Source organism: Poecile atricapillus, chromosome 4 (genome assembly GCF_030490865.1).
Source record: "Poecile atricapillus isolate bPoeAtr1 chromosome 4, bPoeAtr1.hap1, whole genome shotgun sequence".
Classification (NCBI taxonomy): domain Eukaryota; kingdom Metazoa; phylum Chordata; class Aves; order Passeriformes; family Paridae; genus Poecile; species Poecile atricapillus.
In genome coordinates, this window is record NC_081252.1 from 27,273,108 (window position 1) to 27,292,053 (window position 18,946).

Sequence of the window (18,946 nt, forward strand, 5' to 3'; positions counted from 1 at the left end):
ACCTTCTAGAAGGATATGTTCCATGATCTCTCAGACACAGAGGTGAGGCTGACAGGCCAGTAGTTCCCAGGCTCCTCTTTTCTACCCTTTTTAAAGATGAGTACAGTGCTCCCCTTTTTCCAGTCACCTGGGACTTGTGGATGGACATGACCAGGACATCACCTGATGCCATGACTTTTCAAATGTCATGGAGAGTGACCTGGAAGCTACATCAGCCAATGCCCTCAGGACTCTGGGATGCATCTCATCAGACCCCACAGACTTAAGTACATTCAGGTTCCTCACACTGTCAGGAATCAGATCTTTGCTTACCGTGGGAGGGACTTTGCTCCCTAGTGCCCATCCTGCTCTCCATCCACTTGAGAGGTGTGGGAAGAGAGGTTGCCATTGAAGACTGAGGCAAAAAGTTCTTGAGTACCTTAGCCTTCTCCTCATCCATTGTTGTCATTTTTCCAGCACAGCTTACTCGGGGGGGAGAGGGGAGCACTGCACCTTCTCTGACCATTTTCAAAGCCTTTATTCTGCCTCTGCCCAACCCTGTTTCTATTTTGTTTGAAACCTTCTTTTTTTTGACCCTGCTGATGTGAAATTGGTTATTTCATCCCTGCACATTTGAGTCAACAGCTATTTGCATTTCAGTGCATCATCTAACATGGGCTTATTTTATTTTCCTTTCTAAACAACTTTGTTGCTTAGGGAAATGTTGTCCTAGGGTGGTAGGATTTACTTAACTCCTGTATCTTGATGAATAACCAAAACAGAACTTCCAAGAAGTGAAAATACCCAGCCAAAGCCCAAGTGAAGATGACCCATCATCTCAGCCATGCTGACAGCAGCCAGGAAAAGAAAGACATCCAAGAGATGGCACACTGCAGCCTCAACCATGCTGGCAGAATCTGGCATCCTCTCCTCAATTTCAGTTTCCCCTACCAAAATAGTAACCAATTTCTCAAGAAAAATCAATTGTCTTGCTCCAAAATTTCCAGTTCTTATCACAAGATACACTTTAAAAAAACATTTTCTACATCTTTTGATTCCTTCCCTTTGAGACTTTGTAAAACTCTAATTTCCATAGAGTGCCGTTCTGAAATCAACCCATCTTCTGTAATAGTCCCAGTGGGCTGATGTGGGGAGATAATTGTTTTCTGGCTCAGGGTTTTACTCTATGGTTCATTTCAGAGCTGTGATTTTTAAAGTGATTCTAAAAGATAAAATATTTAAACCGACACCTCTGTCAAAATTTTGGGTTTTTTTGCGCTTCCTCTCTTTTCCGCTTCCCCGTCCTTGCTGCATGTGGGGACAGTGGTGGTGGGTGGGGGCTGAGTCCTGTGCCACAGCCATGGGCAGGAGGGTACAAAGTTCCCTGCAGCCCTCTGGAGCTGTGCCTTCCACAGGCTGCTCCTGCTGAAGATGCCAAGGCATCTTCATGTGCGCAGGGGACCCAGGAGCAGCCCTTTCCTCCCACCCCGGGCCTGACGCAGAGGAAGGTGGAGAATGATCTTTTCTCTCTGTTCTTCCATTACCCACCCTGGTGCTGACAGCACAACCTGCACTCCAGGTGCTTCCCCTGCACTTGGTTTTCTCTAACCTGCTAACCCAAAGCAGTAGCAATGGAACAGCGACAGCTTTGCCACTTTCAAGGCCTCAAAGGAAAAAAAAGCCCCCATAACAAAACGAAGCAGCAGTAAAGAAGTTGGAAAGAAGGAAATGGGGTTGATGAATAACCTCAGCTGCCCTTGCAGAAGTGTATCAGAGGGGCAGCACCTGCCTGGCCAGCGCTGTGCCTGCCAGGAGAGCCCAGCTGCCCACCCAGACATTACCCACTCTCTGTGCCCGCCTTCCCGTCTGCTGGAGTATTTGGGGTGTTTACCCTGCGCTTCATGGGCTGGCTCCAGGCTCTTCCCCGTGTGACTGCAGTATCAGCCAAGAGCAAAGATAACCAAGCCCAGCAGGTGCTGTGTGGAAACCGGTGCTGGCAATGGGCTAAGCCTAAAAGCATCAGAGCCATTTGCCACGTAAGCCTGACATGCTGTTTGGTTTTTAGCCCAACCAGCAGGTTCATTTCTAGGCTGCCGAAAATTCCCCAGAGGGCATGTGCAAAAGGAGGGAAACAAACCCTTTGAAAATATAATTTATCTAGCTTTTATTTCTTTTTTTGCACAATGATGAAAACAAGACGGATCATGTCCTTTGTCTAAAGGCACAAGTAGCTCTTCGGATGCACTAAAAACGCTTTTGTGAAATAGTAACATAAGGGCTTTTAAAATAGTATGCTCTATAACCAAATTACAGTAGCATCATTCCTTAAATTTACTGATAATGCTCCCAGTTCTTCTTGGGAATGGGAACTAGATTAATTTAACTTTGATACTGCACTAAGACCCAGGGAAACACCTGAGTGATGTTGTGTACATCATATGTGTTACACCAACTGCACCATCCCGCTGCACTTGCAATTGCTACCAGTTAACCTGGGGCTGCAATACCTTTCCTCCATCTGAGCATGATCCAAAAAGCCACCCTGCCAGATCCAACAGGAGCAGCCAACACACGATGGGAACTCTGAAAGACATAAAGTATATTGCAAGGTAGGAATTGCACCACACAGGTGCCTGTTTTGAAGCCACAAACCAGGAGCTCTAATTCCCTGAGCACATGCTGAAGGACACCCACAATATGTGTAGCAGGAAAATGTTTTCTTATTTTATAACTTAAGTGCCTCCAAATGGTTAGGGGTAGGATTCATATTTATTAGGAATTTACTTAAAAGGGGATACCTGGACACGAATTCAATCTTTTCATAGGTCTGTTCTGCAGACAAGAAAATATAAAATAATCAGCCTATGATTTTGTTTGCTTACGTATGAACACTAAAGTGAGAAGAAAGGAAAAAAAGGATCTGTCATTTTTGCCACTTAGAGCTCACAAACTTCATTTGAAACTCCAGCATCTCTGAACACTTGATAATAATCCTAGTGGTGATATGTAAAAGGTTGGAGAAGTTTCATACAAAATGATCTTGCTTTAGCTACTTATTTCTGTGAGGCTCTTTGCGCGGCTTCATCAGAATGAGTTATGCTGGCTTTATGAGAGTGGATTGTCTATAAAGCTCATATAAATGATGTATTCAGAGAGCGTTTTGTGTTCCACTTGATAAGCATTAATTGTATGCAAAATGGCATACAGCAACTAATCACACCTCTTTCTTTTAAGGTAGCTGTGGCCATTCAGGGAGGAAGCCCATATTTTTGGGTATTTCTAAGCTAGTCTTACAAGCATTTAAAGCTCTTTCTTTAAGAAATGAGCAAGGTAAAATTTGTCCAATTGTTATAAATTAATAAAAGATGCAAATCTAGTCATCTGCATGAAGAGAATGGGAAGGTAGGAGAGGCTGTTTCTAATCCAAATCCCCACGCCGACTCCCTCTGCAGCAGCAAGGAAATTATTTTCTCTGCTCTCAGCCCCAGTTTTCCCCCTCAAGCGCTAGTGCTAATTATACCTGCCTCACTGAGGTTTTGTAACAAACAGCCTGCGTGTGAAAACTACTTTGATGCAAGCAAGCGCCAAGTTTTAGTAATAAACATATGGTGAATGACATTTTGCCTGGATTTATGCACTGGAAGAGTTTATTTAAATCAGATTTGGAAACCGATAGCGAGTCGGAGAAACACTGCACCGTTTCTCAATCAATAAATAAATACTTGCTTGTATCCTTTGCTCTAAGTGCATGGAAGCCTGGCTCTGTGCCAGGCATTAGACAGACGGTGTGCTTGGAGTTTTTGCCCTTCATTTTTTTGGAGCTCGTCGTCCTCTCTTCCAACACTTAGTTTAAGGGCAGAGGGGGAAGGTGGGAAGCTGGTGGGACCATCTAGGAGTGTTCCAGCACCCGTGAGCCAGGGCAACACCCTTGCACAGGGAGAATTTTATAGCCAAAGAGCATGTGGAGAGGAAGATGGACCGAATCGAGATCCAGCCATTCCTAAAACTAGGCAGAGATGGAAATACGCTTTTTTAATCTTTCTCCAATAACCAGGCTACTCTAGCCAGAAACACCCTAAACTAAAACCTTACCTGGCGTCCATAATCCTGAACGCCAAACTACTGCACAAATGACATTAGTGCACTTAAAGACTCTCTCTTAAAAGGGCAGCCGTTGACTTGGACAATTTACACACTTAAATTATTTACAATTGCCTCTTTGTCAAAGCAGGAGAAGGAGGAGGAAGGGAGAAGACTGAATCCTGACAACACTGCAGTGACCCTGTGCAAAACCACGGGCATACAGAGGTTTTCAGCAAAGAGCTGAACCCCAAAACACTTTGTTTAAACTGCAAGCCTCCTAAGAGGGGAACTGCTTTTCTTTCAGTCTGTGCTCTGAAAACTCGCTTTTCATTTTCAAATTTTTTGAGCCAGGCTGACTTTCTGGCTGCAATCTCAGCCCTGCCAGGGTCCAGTTGCCTTCCATGAGGCTGGGAGTGCCCTGCCCTGGGCACACAGCCTCCCACAACTGCAACCCCCTGTGAACACCCTCCTGATGGCTTCACAGGCGCACCAGGAATGCTCAGCAGAAATTGCTTTCGTTCTTTTGTTAATATTTAATGCAAAATTTTAATCTTGAAGGAGGAAGACCTTTTGGCTCAGAGGCAAATCTGAAATGATTTTCATATTAAGGCTCTCAATTACTCCTTCTCAAATAAGTGTTTCCATATGGACAATTGTATGACAAGTGGGATAGAGTGGTTTCTGCTTCCTTCAGCTGCAGTTGCTGACAATTTTTGTAGCACAGGATGGATTCCTTCACTTCAGACCCAGATTAACTTTCCAAGATACGTGCATCTTCTCCTCTCCTCCCCCCCATTCTTAAATTACCAGTACCACAATCCCACTGGGGAACTGGGAAAATGAGGGTATAAAAATGTTTAATTTTTCTAATAGTTTTAATTACCATGTATTTTTAAAGCCCTGTGATTTCTCACGTCGCTGTGGGATAGCTGTTCTAATTTGAGTGGTGACAATGTACGTGGGTATGGAATTAAATTTAAATCTTCCATGGTTACTAACAGCTGTCGTCACCACCCTGTACGGGATAACCCTGATGCTTTGCTCTGGGGCCTCCCTTTCCATGGCCATTTTCCAATCTCAAGATTTAAAAGGGATCTCAGTGCCTGAACCTCAGTTCTTCTAGCCAGGCTCTGGAAACCACAGTCACTTACAGATCACCCTGGGACTTCATCTGGCCATGGGGATGCTCTTGATGAGAAAATGAGACACCAGAGCACCTGACTGAGCCACACTGTGGGCCTTTTTGGCATTTCTCCTCTGTGCCTACTTCTTCAGTCCTGTTATCTGAGGTTTGAGACACACAGACATGAGAGATGGGTTTTTGGAGTTCGGACAGGCATGTCCTGGAGAACAGTTCCACCAGACAGAGAAGGGGAAATAAACCACCAGCAGTGTTCATCATAGAGCCCTTCTCTGGGTTTTTTTAAGTCTCAGACAAGGAAGGGGTTTAGGGCAGTTTGTCACTACCCAGTGTGGCAAAATTTGAAAGCCCCAGTGACTGCAGAAGGGATCAGAGGGTACCAAAGGTGTGGGTGGTAGAAGTAGAAAGATCTCCCTTAAGAAAGGTTGTGCTGGCCAAACAGCCTCACTCCTCGCAGCCTAAAAACACTTGGAAGAACAAGATAACCAAACAGCTTTCCTTCAGTCAACACAATGATCACACTGCCTTGCCTCCTCTTTTGGTCTGATCTTAACATTTATGAATACACCCAAGCTTACAGGAGCAATTGGGATCATCCCGAAACACAGACCAGGGAGTCCCACCCGCAGCATGCATGAGTGTCCTGGCTTTTGGGCAGGCAGCTGAGTAGTCTGTCTGTGCAGAGAAGATTAACATGTAAAAATAGAAGCCAAACAACAACAAGAAGTGACAAAATAACAGCATAAATTACTATGTAATACAAACATATTAATAAATTACAGGGATAATGATTTTTAAGTCATCACTTCATAGCTGATGTATTTCTGCATTAGAGGCAGTATTTCATAATCTATATGAATTGTGCTGCTTTACAGATGTTACCTCTTATAATTCCCATTGAAAAACTGACATGCTGATCCAGATGACACAGCTGGTTAACATAAGTATTGTATTTTCAGATTTCCAAGAAAACTGTCAGGATGACTTGAAAAAAACATTTGGTCTATTATTTATAAGAAATGCTAGCTTTCCAATGCCAGCTAATTCACTTAAGATGCTATACCAGTGTGCTAGGTTCAGCTGAGCAAGGGATTTCCAGCTTTGCACAATTATGGCTTTGGCAGCTAATACTGCTTGCAGCAGGGCTTTTTTTCCCTTTGGTTTTTGTTTGGGTTTTGGTTTTTTTTCCATGCAAGTTAACTAAATCCCTGAGTTTCTTCATATGCCCTAGAATACAAATCTGCCAGTTTCAAGGCAAATTTGTTTCATTTTAAATAACGTTAATTTGCTTTTGAAGGTAAACCAGTGATTATTTAACTGCTTGTAAATTCTCAGATCACACTTCTGGATGTGTGTCCCTGCATGTTGAAACCTGTGGGACCACAAGGTCAGTGAGAGGAGGATGAGAATGAGAGGGGAGAGGAGATGTTGGGGTTTGCACTGTGTGTGACTGCATGGAAACTCTTCAAACCAAATCCTGTAGTGGCACAGCTGAGGTAAGGGCAACTGCAATGGAAAAAAGCAGGGCCTGGAAAGCAAAATGTGGCGCTTTTTTTGGGTCAGAAGGGTGAGCCTTGAGTGCACTTGTAATACCTAAAGGAAGACAAGCAATTAGTAACAACATTAATGATCATAAGCGTTGGTAGTTTCAACCCTCCGAGATTTTATGATGTGGAAAGAATAACTCTACATGTCAAAGGTTGGAGGGATTTGGACTCTGATCTTCCATTGAAAAATACAAACACTGACTTTGATTTCTCTCCTCCAACACTTTCGTTCTCTGGAAAGACAAAGGCTGATGGAGGAACAATAATCTAATACTTCCCAGTGCTCTGCCTTCTGAAGATGAAACAAAAGGAGTACCTCAATTTTCAAAAGCAGGAGGAGGGTTTTTTCCCCTCACTTTTATTTCATTCATTAGGAGCCATCAGGTCTAAGGGGGCATCAGAGGAACCAGCCAGGTACCAGCTCCCAGGCTGCCTCTGGATCTGGCACCGAGGCAGAAATGGAAATGGGCATCACCAGCACATCCCCAAGGAGCATAGCTTTTGCACAGCTCCTTTCCAAAGGAAAGGACTGTTTCTACAAAAACTACCAGGCATGGGGGAAGGTGTGTGTGGAAAAGCTCCATTAACCCCAGAACTCTTGTCCCTGATACAGGGAAGAGAGCAGATGCTGTCCCACAGAACGTGCCTCAGGAATGGGTGTTCTCCTCTCATCCACCAGCCACTTGTGTGAATGTCACCCTCGTGAAAATAAACCAAAAGCCCCCCAAAACCTGAAACAAAGCAAAAGAACCCCACCGAAGGAGGAAAAACCCTGCTGGCAGCTGACCACTGCACAATTGCTCTGAAGCATGCCATGGTGATGGGCTCATGGAGATGATGCAGAGAGCTCAGCCAAACTTGCAAGGCAGGGCATTGAGCAGGGGAAATATCACCCCCATTTTGAGAACAGCTTGCCTGATTTTTCACTGCCCTGAGGCAGCCTGCTGAGGGACCTGCAGCCAGAAAGAAAAGTGAATAAAAGCAGTCACGGATGACTTGCCGCAGGGAGCCTAAACTGACTGAATTGTGGATCTGATAAAGTGCCAGAAAGCTTTATTAATTAATTGACTGGCAGTGGGAATCATGTGGAGAGCAGCAGCCCCTACCTGCATCCACTGACAGCTCCCTCTTGCCAGTCCCACCAGCCAAGACACCAGGGAGGAAGCAAAAGGAGCATCCTGGGGATGCACATGCCCACCACTGCTCCTGTTATCAAGGCTTGAGTCCCTGCCCAGAGGCAGCACAGGTGCCTTCACATTTGTTTTTAATGGAGGAAACAACTGTGCAGTCCAACAGCATATGGATGCACAGAGAGCCTGGAAGTTGAAACATAAGCTCCTGAGATATGCTTGCCATAAAAGCAAACATCCCTGAGCATGGTGCTTCCCTGGGCATCCCCCAGCAGTCACCTGTCCCACCCTGCAACAACCCCAAAAAACTCCTTCATCCCCTGCAGGGCTGGGGCAGATGCACAACCCTGGCTATGCAGATCTCCCCAAATAAGACTCTAACACTGACACATTTTATCTTGTTTCAGCAGTGCAAACGATGGAGAGCAAATGTTGCCACCAGTCCAACCCCGAGCAAGCCAAACTCCAAAAAATTGCTGCCAGTAACTTGCAATCTCCCTGGAATACAACTGTGGGCTTTGCAAAGAGTGGGACCCATGTTAATGGATTATGGTGATGGGAATTTTCATTTATTTATTTCTCTTCGCTCTCTCTCCTCCATGCCCAAACAACCCTGGGTTGTAATTAGCAGCGTGCTGCTTTCCCACTGCTTTCCCAAAAGCACAGAGGAAAACCAGAATGTGGTGGGTAGGGAAACACAAGCGGGATTAAATACCAACATAAATCATTCCGAGGGTGTAGGACCAAGAACAATTTTATTTTTCACATTTTACTCACTATTTAAAAAGTACAACCACCTCCAACCTCCAAAAGACACCTCCTCGCCTCCATTGTGAAATGGAAATGAGGGTGATGTGTGATTCCCATCTTCTAGGCTCCCTCCCTGATTCTCACTAAATTCTTTGCCCCCTTGGATGCTACCAGCTCCAGCTCAGCCCCAGGCCCATGTGCCCCAGACTTGTCTGAGTGCCTTGGACCAAACTGGAGACCAGATCCAGCACAGACACCACCAGTCTTGTACTGGGGCACCTGCTGAGGGTGGATGTTCCCAATAGCCTTTATACCATCCCAGTAATTCCTGTTGCTGTAATTCCTCTCTGTATGTATACATGCTTTTCATCTGCAAAACTGGAGTGCTTGGCCCCCCCTTTCCTGTCTCTGCTTTTCTAGCAAGCAGCTGTCCATTGCAGGGCTGTCTCACAGTCTTCCCTCGCTCTCTGCCTTTGCTTCCAGTTTTCTTATGTATCAGCTGCAATGGCTTCTGGAAGCTTTGCAGCATCGTATTTCTCACTCTTTGCCCTTTTTCTCCCAATGCCTCATACCTCAAGAATGAGCTATTTGTCATTTTTCAGGAAATCTGTCTTAGAAAGGTTTTGGCTGCTCCAAGAAGCTGGGAAACTCTAGGAGACAGCTCAAGCAGGAGCTGTAGCCTCTGATGTATTCCCTTTTCCTCCTCTGCATGCCGCGAGGCATAGTGGGATCCTCACCTTGCACCTCTTCCCTGTATGCTCCAGCTCCATCTCATTCCATGTGCATCTCCCACAGCTTGCAGAGATGAGTGCATGGCTCCTGCTGGGCTGCCTTGCTGGCTCCAAAACCTGAGGAGAGCTTTTTGTCAGTGGGGGCTGGAGCCCCATGTCCTGCCCCACACTGTGGGGAGCCTTGCACTGAAATCTCTTGGGAGGGGAGCCCAGAAGCTGCCCAGGCTGTCGCAGGGAGCTGGGAGCACTGTGGACTCACGTCCTACTGCTCCAACAACCCCCAGCTCAGTGTGAGAGCTGTGCAGATGGGCAGACAGAACAGAAAAGCTCCCACCTCCTGCAAGCAAACGCCACCCCCGTGCCTGGGAGGGACAAGCACCATGGGGACCACCAGTGTGTGAACCTCCTGCCTCTCCTCAGTGGGTGAGCTGGATGGGCACATGCACGGCCAGCCCTCCAGCCTCACCCACACTGCTGCACTTCACAGTTCCCCATGAAAGCTGCAGGAAAAGGTCTGGCAAACACAGTTTTCCTTAGCCTGTAATACTCCCATGCCTAGACTCGTACAGTAAGCCCAAGAGGGTGTCTGGGGCTGCTGCATGTAATTACAAGACTGATAATTGTATCAGGTGTAATCTCGCCCTCCCTCCATGCAGCCCTGTACAGATAAGCACGGGGATAGCTATGCCGCTTTAAGCAAGGGACCGTGCCACGTCAAGGAGTGAAATTCCAAGTCCTCCCTGCACTTGCGAGATAAATCAACTGCAGCCTCTCACCAGCTGCAGCCCAGGGTCCCTGAGCCAGCCTGCATGGCCTGGGGACCACCCAGGGTGCTGCGGAAGACAAAAATCAGCAACCCGTAACTAACAGCACCACCAGAGCAGGGCCTTCGCTCACTCACCAGCAAAACGCCTTCCCCTGTGGTGAGCCACACCAGCAGGTTTCTGGCGTCGGCAGGAACCCTGCACACACCTGAGCTCTTACCACCCACGAGATTTTGGGCATCAGAGGCCATATTTAGTAAGCCCTGCTGTCACCATGGCAACTGGTTTTGCTTAAATGTAGGGATGCACAGGCCTGGATGCTCCGAACCTCGCCTGGCAGGGGGGGATGGCACCGCCAGCTCCTCAGCGAGACCGTGCTGCTGCTCACCCTGCAGCGGGGTGAGGAGGTGCCCATAAATAGTCTAGCCTCTCTGAGTGTTCTTGCTGGATGTTTGAATGAATTGCCTGCCATGGAAAAAAGGAAAAAGAGAAAGGAATTAGTTCTTTTTTTCCCAGGAGGTGCAATTCAGCTCAGGGAAGGTTCCATAAGGACCCCTTTGAAGGATGTACTTTGCAAGCCTTTGTTGTTCTGAGCTACACTGTGGAGCTGCAGCTCCAGGAGAAGGCTCTGGAAGACATCAGGCAGCCACCAAGCACTCTGCACATCACTAGGGATGGTGGCAGCTTTTGAGGAGGACAAGGTCCTCCCCAGAGGCCTGGAAGTCTGGGTGATCAGCAGGGATTATTAAGGTTGGAAAAGAGCTCTAAGATCATAGAGTCTAATCACTAATCCAGCACCACCGTGTTCACCCCTAAACCACATCCCTAAGTGCCACATCCACATGGCTTTTGAACCCTTCCAGGGATGGTGATTTCCAAGGCATGGCATCCCTCAGTTCTCGGCAGCCACTGTGGATGTACTCATGGTGATCCACCGATGGAGCAGCAGCCTGCCTGTAACCAGGCAAGCCCATCCTATACGAGACATCCCAAAGACTTTAGCATCAAAGCCAGTAACAGAACCCCAGGGTTTTATTCCAGTGATGTACAAATGCTCACACAAGCATGACTTACTTTAATTTTCAGTGCTCAGCAGAATGCATTTTTTGTTGCATCTCAGCTGTGTTGCAGAGATAAATGGTGTGTTTAGTCTTGACAATTTTGCTAAAGCTTCATTCCCAGCTGATCTCTTTCAAATGATGTATATTTCAGGGATTTTTATCTTTAATTAATCTTTGTTATAAAAAGAAGAATAGGAGTTTTGGAAAAAAATGCCTTTTCTGCTATTAAAATCATATTTTCTCTCATTGCTCTCTTATTTCCTTCCATTCCCTGAGCCTTGGCCTTTCACTGCCCTTGCAAAGAGGCAATCCTTGAGACCTCTCCAGTACATGTGATACTGCAGGAGACTGGAAATATTTCAGAGCCAGGAAATAATGACAGTTATTCCATTAGATACAAAGATATTTCTCCACAAGCTTCATTAAAAAAACCCCATCACACTGTTAATAATATTACCCAAAACTCCCTTCCAACTCTAAGCAGCCCAGATATCCCTTTGTCCTGCTGCTCTGCACTGTATTGCTCTCTTCCCCTGAGAATGCTCTGGCATCAAGTTTGCTGAACTGCACAGAATATTTTCGCCCTAACACAGGTGCTCTCGTCATCCTGATGTGAATCCCAGTGACTGGCCAGGCTGCCCCTGAACTCCCACAGGCTCATGTTTTCTGCAAACACGTGCAATGTGCTCTGAGCAGGCGAGCTCCTGACCTGGCTGCTGGCTTTGGCTCCTCACCTCACGGGGTCATCTCTGGCCTCCTGCTTCACCTGAAGGAAGTGCAGGTAAGGGCAGGCAAAACTGCCAGCCCAGCAACGGTAGGAAAAGAAACAATAATGTTACCCACAGATAGATTTTTCAGCTCTGAAGTGCTGTTTGCTGGGCTGTGCACTGATTCCTGAGAAATTCTGGCTTAGGGAGCTGCAGTTATTCCTCCCAGCCCCAGTCCCCTTGGACCTGGTGCTGTGGGGATGGGCTGCAGGTGCTCTTGGTGCTGGTGGTATTGCCACACAGGCTGTGAGGCTTTAAGCCATCACTGGGTCATCTCTGTGCTTCAGCTTTCCCAGAGAGGGACAAGAAAGTCCCTTGGTCTTTCTGGGAAAAAGCAGTGAAGAAACCCGGAGGAAGGGCCAGGTTACACATGCAGACACAGCAAGGGCGGGGGGAAAGGCAGACATGGCAATATCCCACTTTTACACCTTGTCTTTTGATAACTGTGTGATACTGAAACAATCTAAATGCTGAAAAAAGATCATATTCTTTCCCCAAAACACCTGTGCTAGCTAACATACATATATATTTATACACACACACGTCTATGCATGTAACTTCTTGGAGGCAGAGCCTGTGCTGACGCTATATTCACACTCCTGATGAAGCTGTGAAGAGCTAGGAGTGATTCTGATGCACAACATACAAAGATGAACTTGGGTTAACTGTGTTAAAAAACAATAATAAAAGCACAATCCACAGGTAGTGTAGAAAGTAAAGTGTTTCCATAGGTAGTTTTACTTTAATCTTCGTACTCTTGGACTGGCATGGGAGCAAAGATGCCAAAGACCAGCCCAGCAAGAAATTCCAGGCAGTGCACAGGAACTATAACTAGTGCACAGGTATATTTATCTTAGTGCTATCTGTATCTTAATAGAATAATTACTGTAGATCACAGAATCATAGAATGGCCTGGGTTGGAAGGAAACTCAATAGTTCCAACCCCTACCATGATGGGGGGAGGTTGGAATTAGATTCCAGTAGATGTCATAGCATATATTCTGTCATTATGGAAGACCACCCCAGAGGTGCTCGGTCACAAGGATGAAGCCCTCGAGTTTGAGACAAACCACATGATGGTTTTGGTGTCATTTAGGAGCCACCAGCCGAGCCACAGTGGGAGCTGTGGCTGGGAAGCTGGGGTGAATCAGGACCACGGGTACTGACATCACTCCCCCCATTCCCCATCGGGAAGCTGCAGACCCACATCCCCAGGGAGCCTGGGCCAGGGCATGCCTGCTTTTATACCGCTTTGGGTGTAAAACTCTGTGTCCCCACAGAAAGAATTTACTCTGACTTGATGGGCTGGATGGCATCTCATGGTGCAAGCTCTGCCAGAATCTGCTTCCCTGGCAGTGACTCTCCCCGAGCCCCCTGGCAGCAGCAGCAGCAGCGGGGCTTTCTGGGGACGGGAATCCCTGCACCCCCCAAAGCCTGCGTGAGTCATCAAGCTGTGAGAGATGGAAGGTTATTTCTGGATTTAACTTTCTGGACTGAGGGAAACACTGCGGTGTCAGCACCCAGCTGTGCTTTTAGGAGGTGCGTTGTTTGGCAAGTCTTGCAAATCTATTTCTATATGCAAGCACACGCATGAATCACTCCTTACAAGAAAAAGCTGTAGGGGTGAAAGGGCCAAGACAGATTTTGCTGGGAGATAGTGAAGGCAAAACCATTTTTTTTCCCTCCACTATAACTAAAATAACACTAACACAGAGGGCAGAAAAAGCCAGAAGCCCCCTTTCTCCCCCTACCCAGAGCTGATCCCTGTGCTTGTTTTCCCCACCAGCTCCTCAGCAAGGATCAGCACTATCATCTACTGATGCCAACCTACTTCTGCAGCAATGTCAGCACTTTTCATAATCTATCTATAAGCTTGTTACCAGTATTATTTTCCCATCTGCTAAGAGAAAAATATTCTTCTCCTGTCCAGTCACCTTTTCCCCACAAATACCAATGTTTTCCTACCACCTATTCCCAAGGAACAGTCCTAACTCTGTTAATAGGAACAGAAAGCTTGAGCCCAGCACACAGGCAGTGGCAGCACCCCAGGGATCTGGGAAAAGGAACCAGGGGTAAAATGGTGGCTGTGATAAAGGAAAAGAACAAGGGACAGAAAAGAAAAAGGGACAAGAGGGGAAGAAAATAAGGAAGGGAAAGAGAAACATGTGGAAGAACTTCCCTTCTCCAGCAGCAATATCTCCTAGGAATCCTGATGCCCATCAGTAATCCTAGTCTCCCAAGGAAAGCTGGAAGTGGATGGAGAAGCAGATGCAAAAAAAAGGAAGCATGAAACAATTTACAATGCCACAAGCATTTCTTGCTTTGCTAAATTTCTGTCTGCTGCATCTGAGGAACCTTTTTGGTATCTGTAACTTCTTCTCCAACACTGACAGTTGTGATCTTCTCTCCATCTGGCTCCTTTCCTCTTCAGCCTTTGTGTACATGTTCCTAACGTTCATAATTTGTGTCTGTTTGCCACACAGTACTGCAGCAAACAGCCCCTTGCACACATTGTGGTCAGTAGTTCCTTCAAGATTTAAATCCTTGCATATCATTACACTCAGACCAATCACCCTGTGGTGGCTCCTGATTTATATATATTTCTGTACTTACATATTCTCCAAGTATATTTTCAAAACATACCACCCATTCAGAGAGCTGTTAAAGAGCATTGCTATTTGACAAGCAAGCAAATGTGGTATTTTCTATTGTGACTAGGAAAGAAACTTCTGCAATTTCCTGGAATAAGTGCTTTCAACTCTTAACTTGCTTCTGTCTCGACTCCTGTAGTTTCCATATCCTAAATCTCATTCTTGGCTTTCCTTCCATAGTCCTTTAGCCAATACTTTAGACCTCTCCCTTATCCTCATTGCATCATTTCCCACTTATTTAACCTTGGTTTTTCTATTCAAGTGCCTGGAAAAGTTTTCTGCTGCTTTTCAACCACGATCAGCAAAGATAAGTTAGCTGGACTCATGCTGGTTTTTACCGTATTCCTAGACTTTACTGGCCATGTCCAACTTACTTAGATAACAGATAGTTTTTCCATTCCTTGTTAGCTTTTTATTTTTCTCTGAGATGGTTAGTTGCAAGCTCTACCTTACAAGGCTAGTTGATATTTAAGGTCCTCATAATTCCTGCCCTCTTATCCTGCAGAGAGCCCAGGCTTTAGCCAGCCATCCCAGCTAACTTCATGGCAACTCCCTTGTTCAAGGTCCAAACTCCTTGGCAATAGGCATCATTGCACTAAGGCTGAACTGATTCAACTCTTCAGCGTGTAAGAAGTGCATCACTCTGCCCCACAACCTGTGCTTCTTCCTCTGCCAGGGCTCTGAATCCCAGCTCGTTCCTTATCATAGGTCTGCTCTCCAAACCTTTATTTCCCATGCCATTGCCTGCTTTCCTTTTCTACAGGACTGCTTTCAGGTCAGTGCCTGAACTCCACTGTAATGTTTAAGTGCACATCTAGTCTAAGGTGAATTTTATCAGCCTAGTTTTGTCATGGGCTACCCAAAGCCCTGGGAGCTTGGTACAGCTTCCTTATCTCATCATCTCAGACTCACAGTGTAGCGCTGCTACCATCTTCTCCTCCCTTAGCTACCTTGAAAAAGGAAGGAAATAAATAACCCAATCTCTCCTCTCAGTTCCACTACTCATTCCTTTCCTTTCTCTGGCACTCTGGTCCATGGCTGCAGGGCCTTCTCAGTCTGTCAGCTCTGCAGCTTTATTTAAGCTCAGCCAGAGTGTCAGACCCATATTCCCTTCAGAGTGCTTGCTCTTCTTAAAAAATGCAGTCTGAGAACAAAGCTTATTAAATATGTACTGAAAACAATAAACCACCAAGTGACAGATAAACAAATTACCGCCTCCTCAGGCAACCTTGTCAGAAGGTTACTTCTCCCTCCCCAGAGAGGCACCAGATCTCTCATTTATGTGATGTCTGGATAATGTGCAGATCTGCACCACAATAATGACTTTATACACATCACATGCTTCAGGGCTTCAGCCACTTGCTTCTGAATGCAGGAAGGGACTACTACCCTCTGTACAAATTTGGTAAGATTTTTTTGTGACTACTTCATCTTCTGAAGGATCAGCAACAGGTAGGACATAGGGAAAAGAGGGAAGAGGGTCCTCCCTCTTGCCATCAATACTTACCTGGATAATCTGGAAATCAAATTTATTACCAAAACTGGCAAACAACTATTATTCCAGTCTTTCACTGTACTCTCAGCCTGGCAAGACATTAATTTTCTCTTACCTTCTTGGATCTGTACCTTAGTACATCTCAGTTCTGCACTCGCAATGTCCCTCTGCTTCTTCCACTTTCTGAGGTATGGATCTCATCCCTTCATCTGACAATGCCAGAAATGTCTTCACTTGTCTCAAATTACTGGCATACATTGTAGAACTTTAATGGCACATAACCAGGTCAAGACTTTTCCCTCCCTCACTCTCCACTGGTGAGACACACCTGGAGAGCTGTATCCAAGTCTGGGCTCCCCAGCACAAGAAAGACATGGACTTAATGGAGTGAGTTCAACAAAGGACCATGAAGGTGGATTAAGGGACTGGAAGACCCAAAGAGATGGAGAGAGCTGGGACTGCTCAGCCTGGAGGAAAGGTGTGTGAGTACTTGATGGGGGAGTAAAAGGAAAGAGCCAAGCTCTTCTTGGTGAGGCTGGCAACAGGACAAAAGCCATTGGACACAAACTGAAATAACAGCAAATTTTTAAAGGTGAGAAAAAGTCTCTTCTACTCTTAAGAGCTCTCAAGCACTGGCACAGCTTGTCCAGAGAGGTTGCAAAGTATTCATCCTTGCAGATACCAAAGACCTGACTGTACTTGGTCCCAGTCAACCTGCTCCAGCTGATCCTGTGTGAGCCATTGGGGAGGTTGGAGGAGCAGATCTCAGGAGTGCCTGCTGGCCTCAGTGATTCTCAATGCTGTAACCTAACAGCAGTTATGTTCTATGCCAGTCTCGTCTGGCACAGAACACTGGGAAATTAGCCCAGGTCACAGTGTTCAACTGCTCATCTAAAGCAAAAGAGATTATTAACTAGCCAAATGTTGAGAGCAATGGGCTTGCTCAATCACAGCATGGTCATCAGAATCAACTGCCCCAGGAATGCAAAAGCTAAAATATGAAACAACCACCCCTTGTTCAAGTCTTGTTGTTGTAAGAATTGCCTAACTGGGTGTCCAGACCCAAACTTCCAGCCATGCCAGGCTTTGCCCAATAGGGAAGGGGGCTCTGGGGAATCCTAGAGCAACTAGTGATGGCCACAAGTGGGGCTTCACAAAAAAGCAGACACTGTCATGTCTGTCACTATGCCTGCAGGCTTCCCACTGGTGTCTCAATCAGTCCTTTAGCACGTTCTTTGCCAAATTACTTTACCTAAAACAAGATTCTGACAGGGATGACAGAGCCAAGGCAGCCCTTGCCTTTGCAATCATTGGCAGAATACTGCCCAGAGCACACAGCTCTCAGATGAAACCTGGTGTCACATGTAAAACTGAAACTGCTCTTGAGTTATTTAAAAAATATATTAAAAAATAATCAGGCCCCATAAAACTTTATAAGATAAAAGTTTAACAGGCCTGATACTGTAAAGTCAGCTCAGCAAGACACAAAACCCCAACCCCTGTCTCTAGCTCCATCAGCTCATCTTTTTTTTACTGCCGTAAAAATGCCTACAGTATGAACATTTACATATGAAAATGTGACTGTAGATACATTTTTCCCTAAGTCATTGAAGACCAAGAAAGCTCATCCTTTTGCATGCCCAAAATGGCCACTTTTAAGGGGATTAAACATCACTCCAAAAGCAACTAAGAAAGCAAACTGAAAACTATTTTTCAAAATGGTTGTTTTGGCACTTGTGGTTTTTTAACATTGGGAGTAGCTGATTCTCACATCTCTCTCTTAGTCAAAGAAGTGGGAAGACTCAACAATCTGACTAATCTGAGCAACAGTATCTTGAAAAAAGAAGGGAAACTGATTTCTAAGGACTAAAATTGTAAATTCAGCTTGTGCCCAGAAAATCACCCCAAATTTTCATTATTTTACACTCTGAATGCCACTTTGCTAAAAACTAAAGCTAGGAAGGAGAGAGATCAGGACTCCTCCATAGGCTTCAGAAGAGGAAAATGCTGAAAGAATTCCTGCCTGTGCCCAACAGCTGGCAACACTAGCACCAACTTAAGCAGGGTTAAATTTACTGCAGTTTTGGAGGAAAACCCAGACAAAATCTGAATGCTGTCTTCTGCAGAAAATATACACTAAGAGCTAATGCAGTTCATGCTTAATAGCTTAATATTTGTTTAAAAAAAAATTATGGTAGTGCATAAAATATAAGACATGTATCAAACGCTATCTCACACAGCAAGATTTAAGTGGTTAAAAAATACATTTAAATCTCTCAAGTAGGCACCAGTGGTAGTTTTGGAATTAAGGTGGGGAATTCAGTAAGAAGGAAAGAATCTGTACTGGGAAACACAGTCCACTGTGTGACACGTCACTGATGAGGCCACAGAATCCAAAACTCAGCCTTCGGTGACAGCAGGGTTTTTCTTCAAATTCATCTACAGTTTCTTCTGCATTAGGAAAAAAAGAAGGAAAGGTGGAAGAGATCGGATGCCCTGAAACTATACAAGCTTTGGAAATTGTTTTTGGTCCTTCCAGGAACATTTGAGTAGAGCTTAGACTATCCCTTGGAGCCATCTAGAAACTGCCCCACAGTAGGATGGCAGGGCTTGCTTCACAAAGGAGCCACGCCATCCTACCTGGATACACAGGACACTGCTATTTTGCCTCCTCCAGACATTCTTCATTCTTCTCAGATATAAAAAGGTCCATAATCTCTGTTGTGACCAGACACTTTGTACATTACCTAGTGGATCACCCATCCTGGGCTGACTTGCTGTCTTGGGTAGCAATGCAAGATGCAATCAAAAGTAAGCATTCTATTACCATCTGTTAAAACCAGGTGG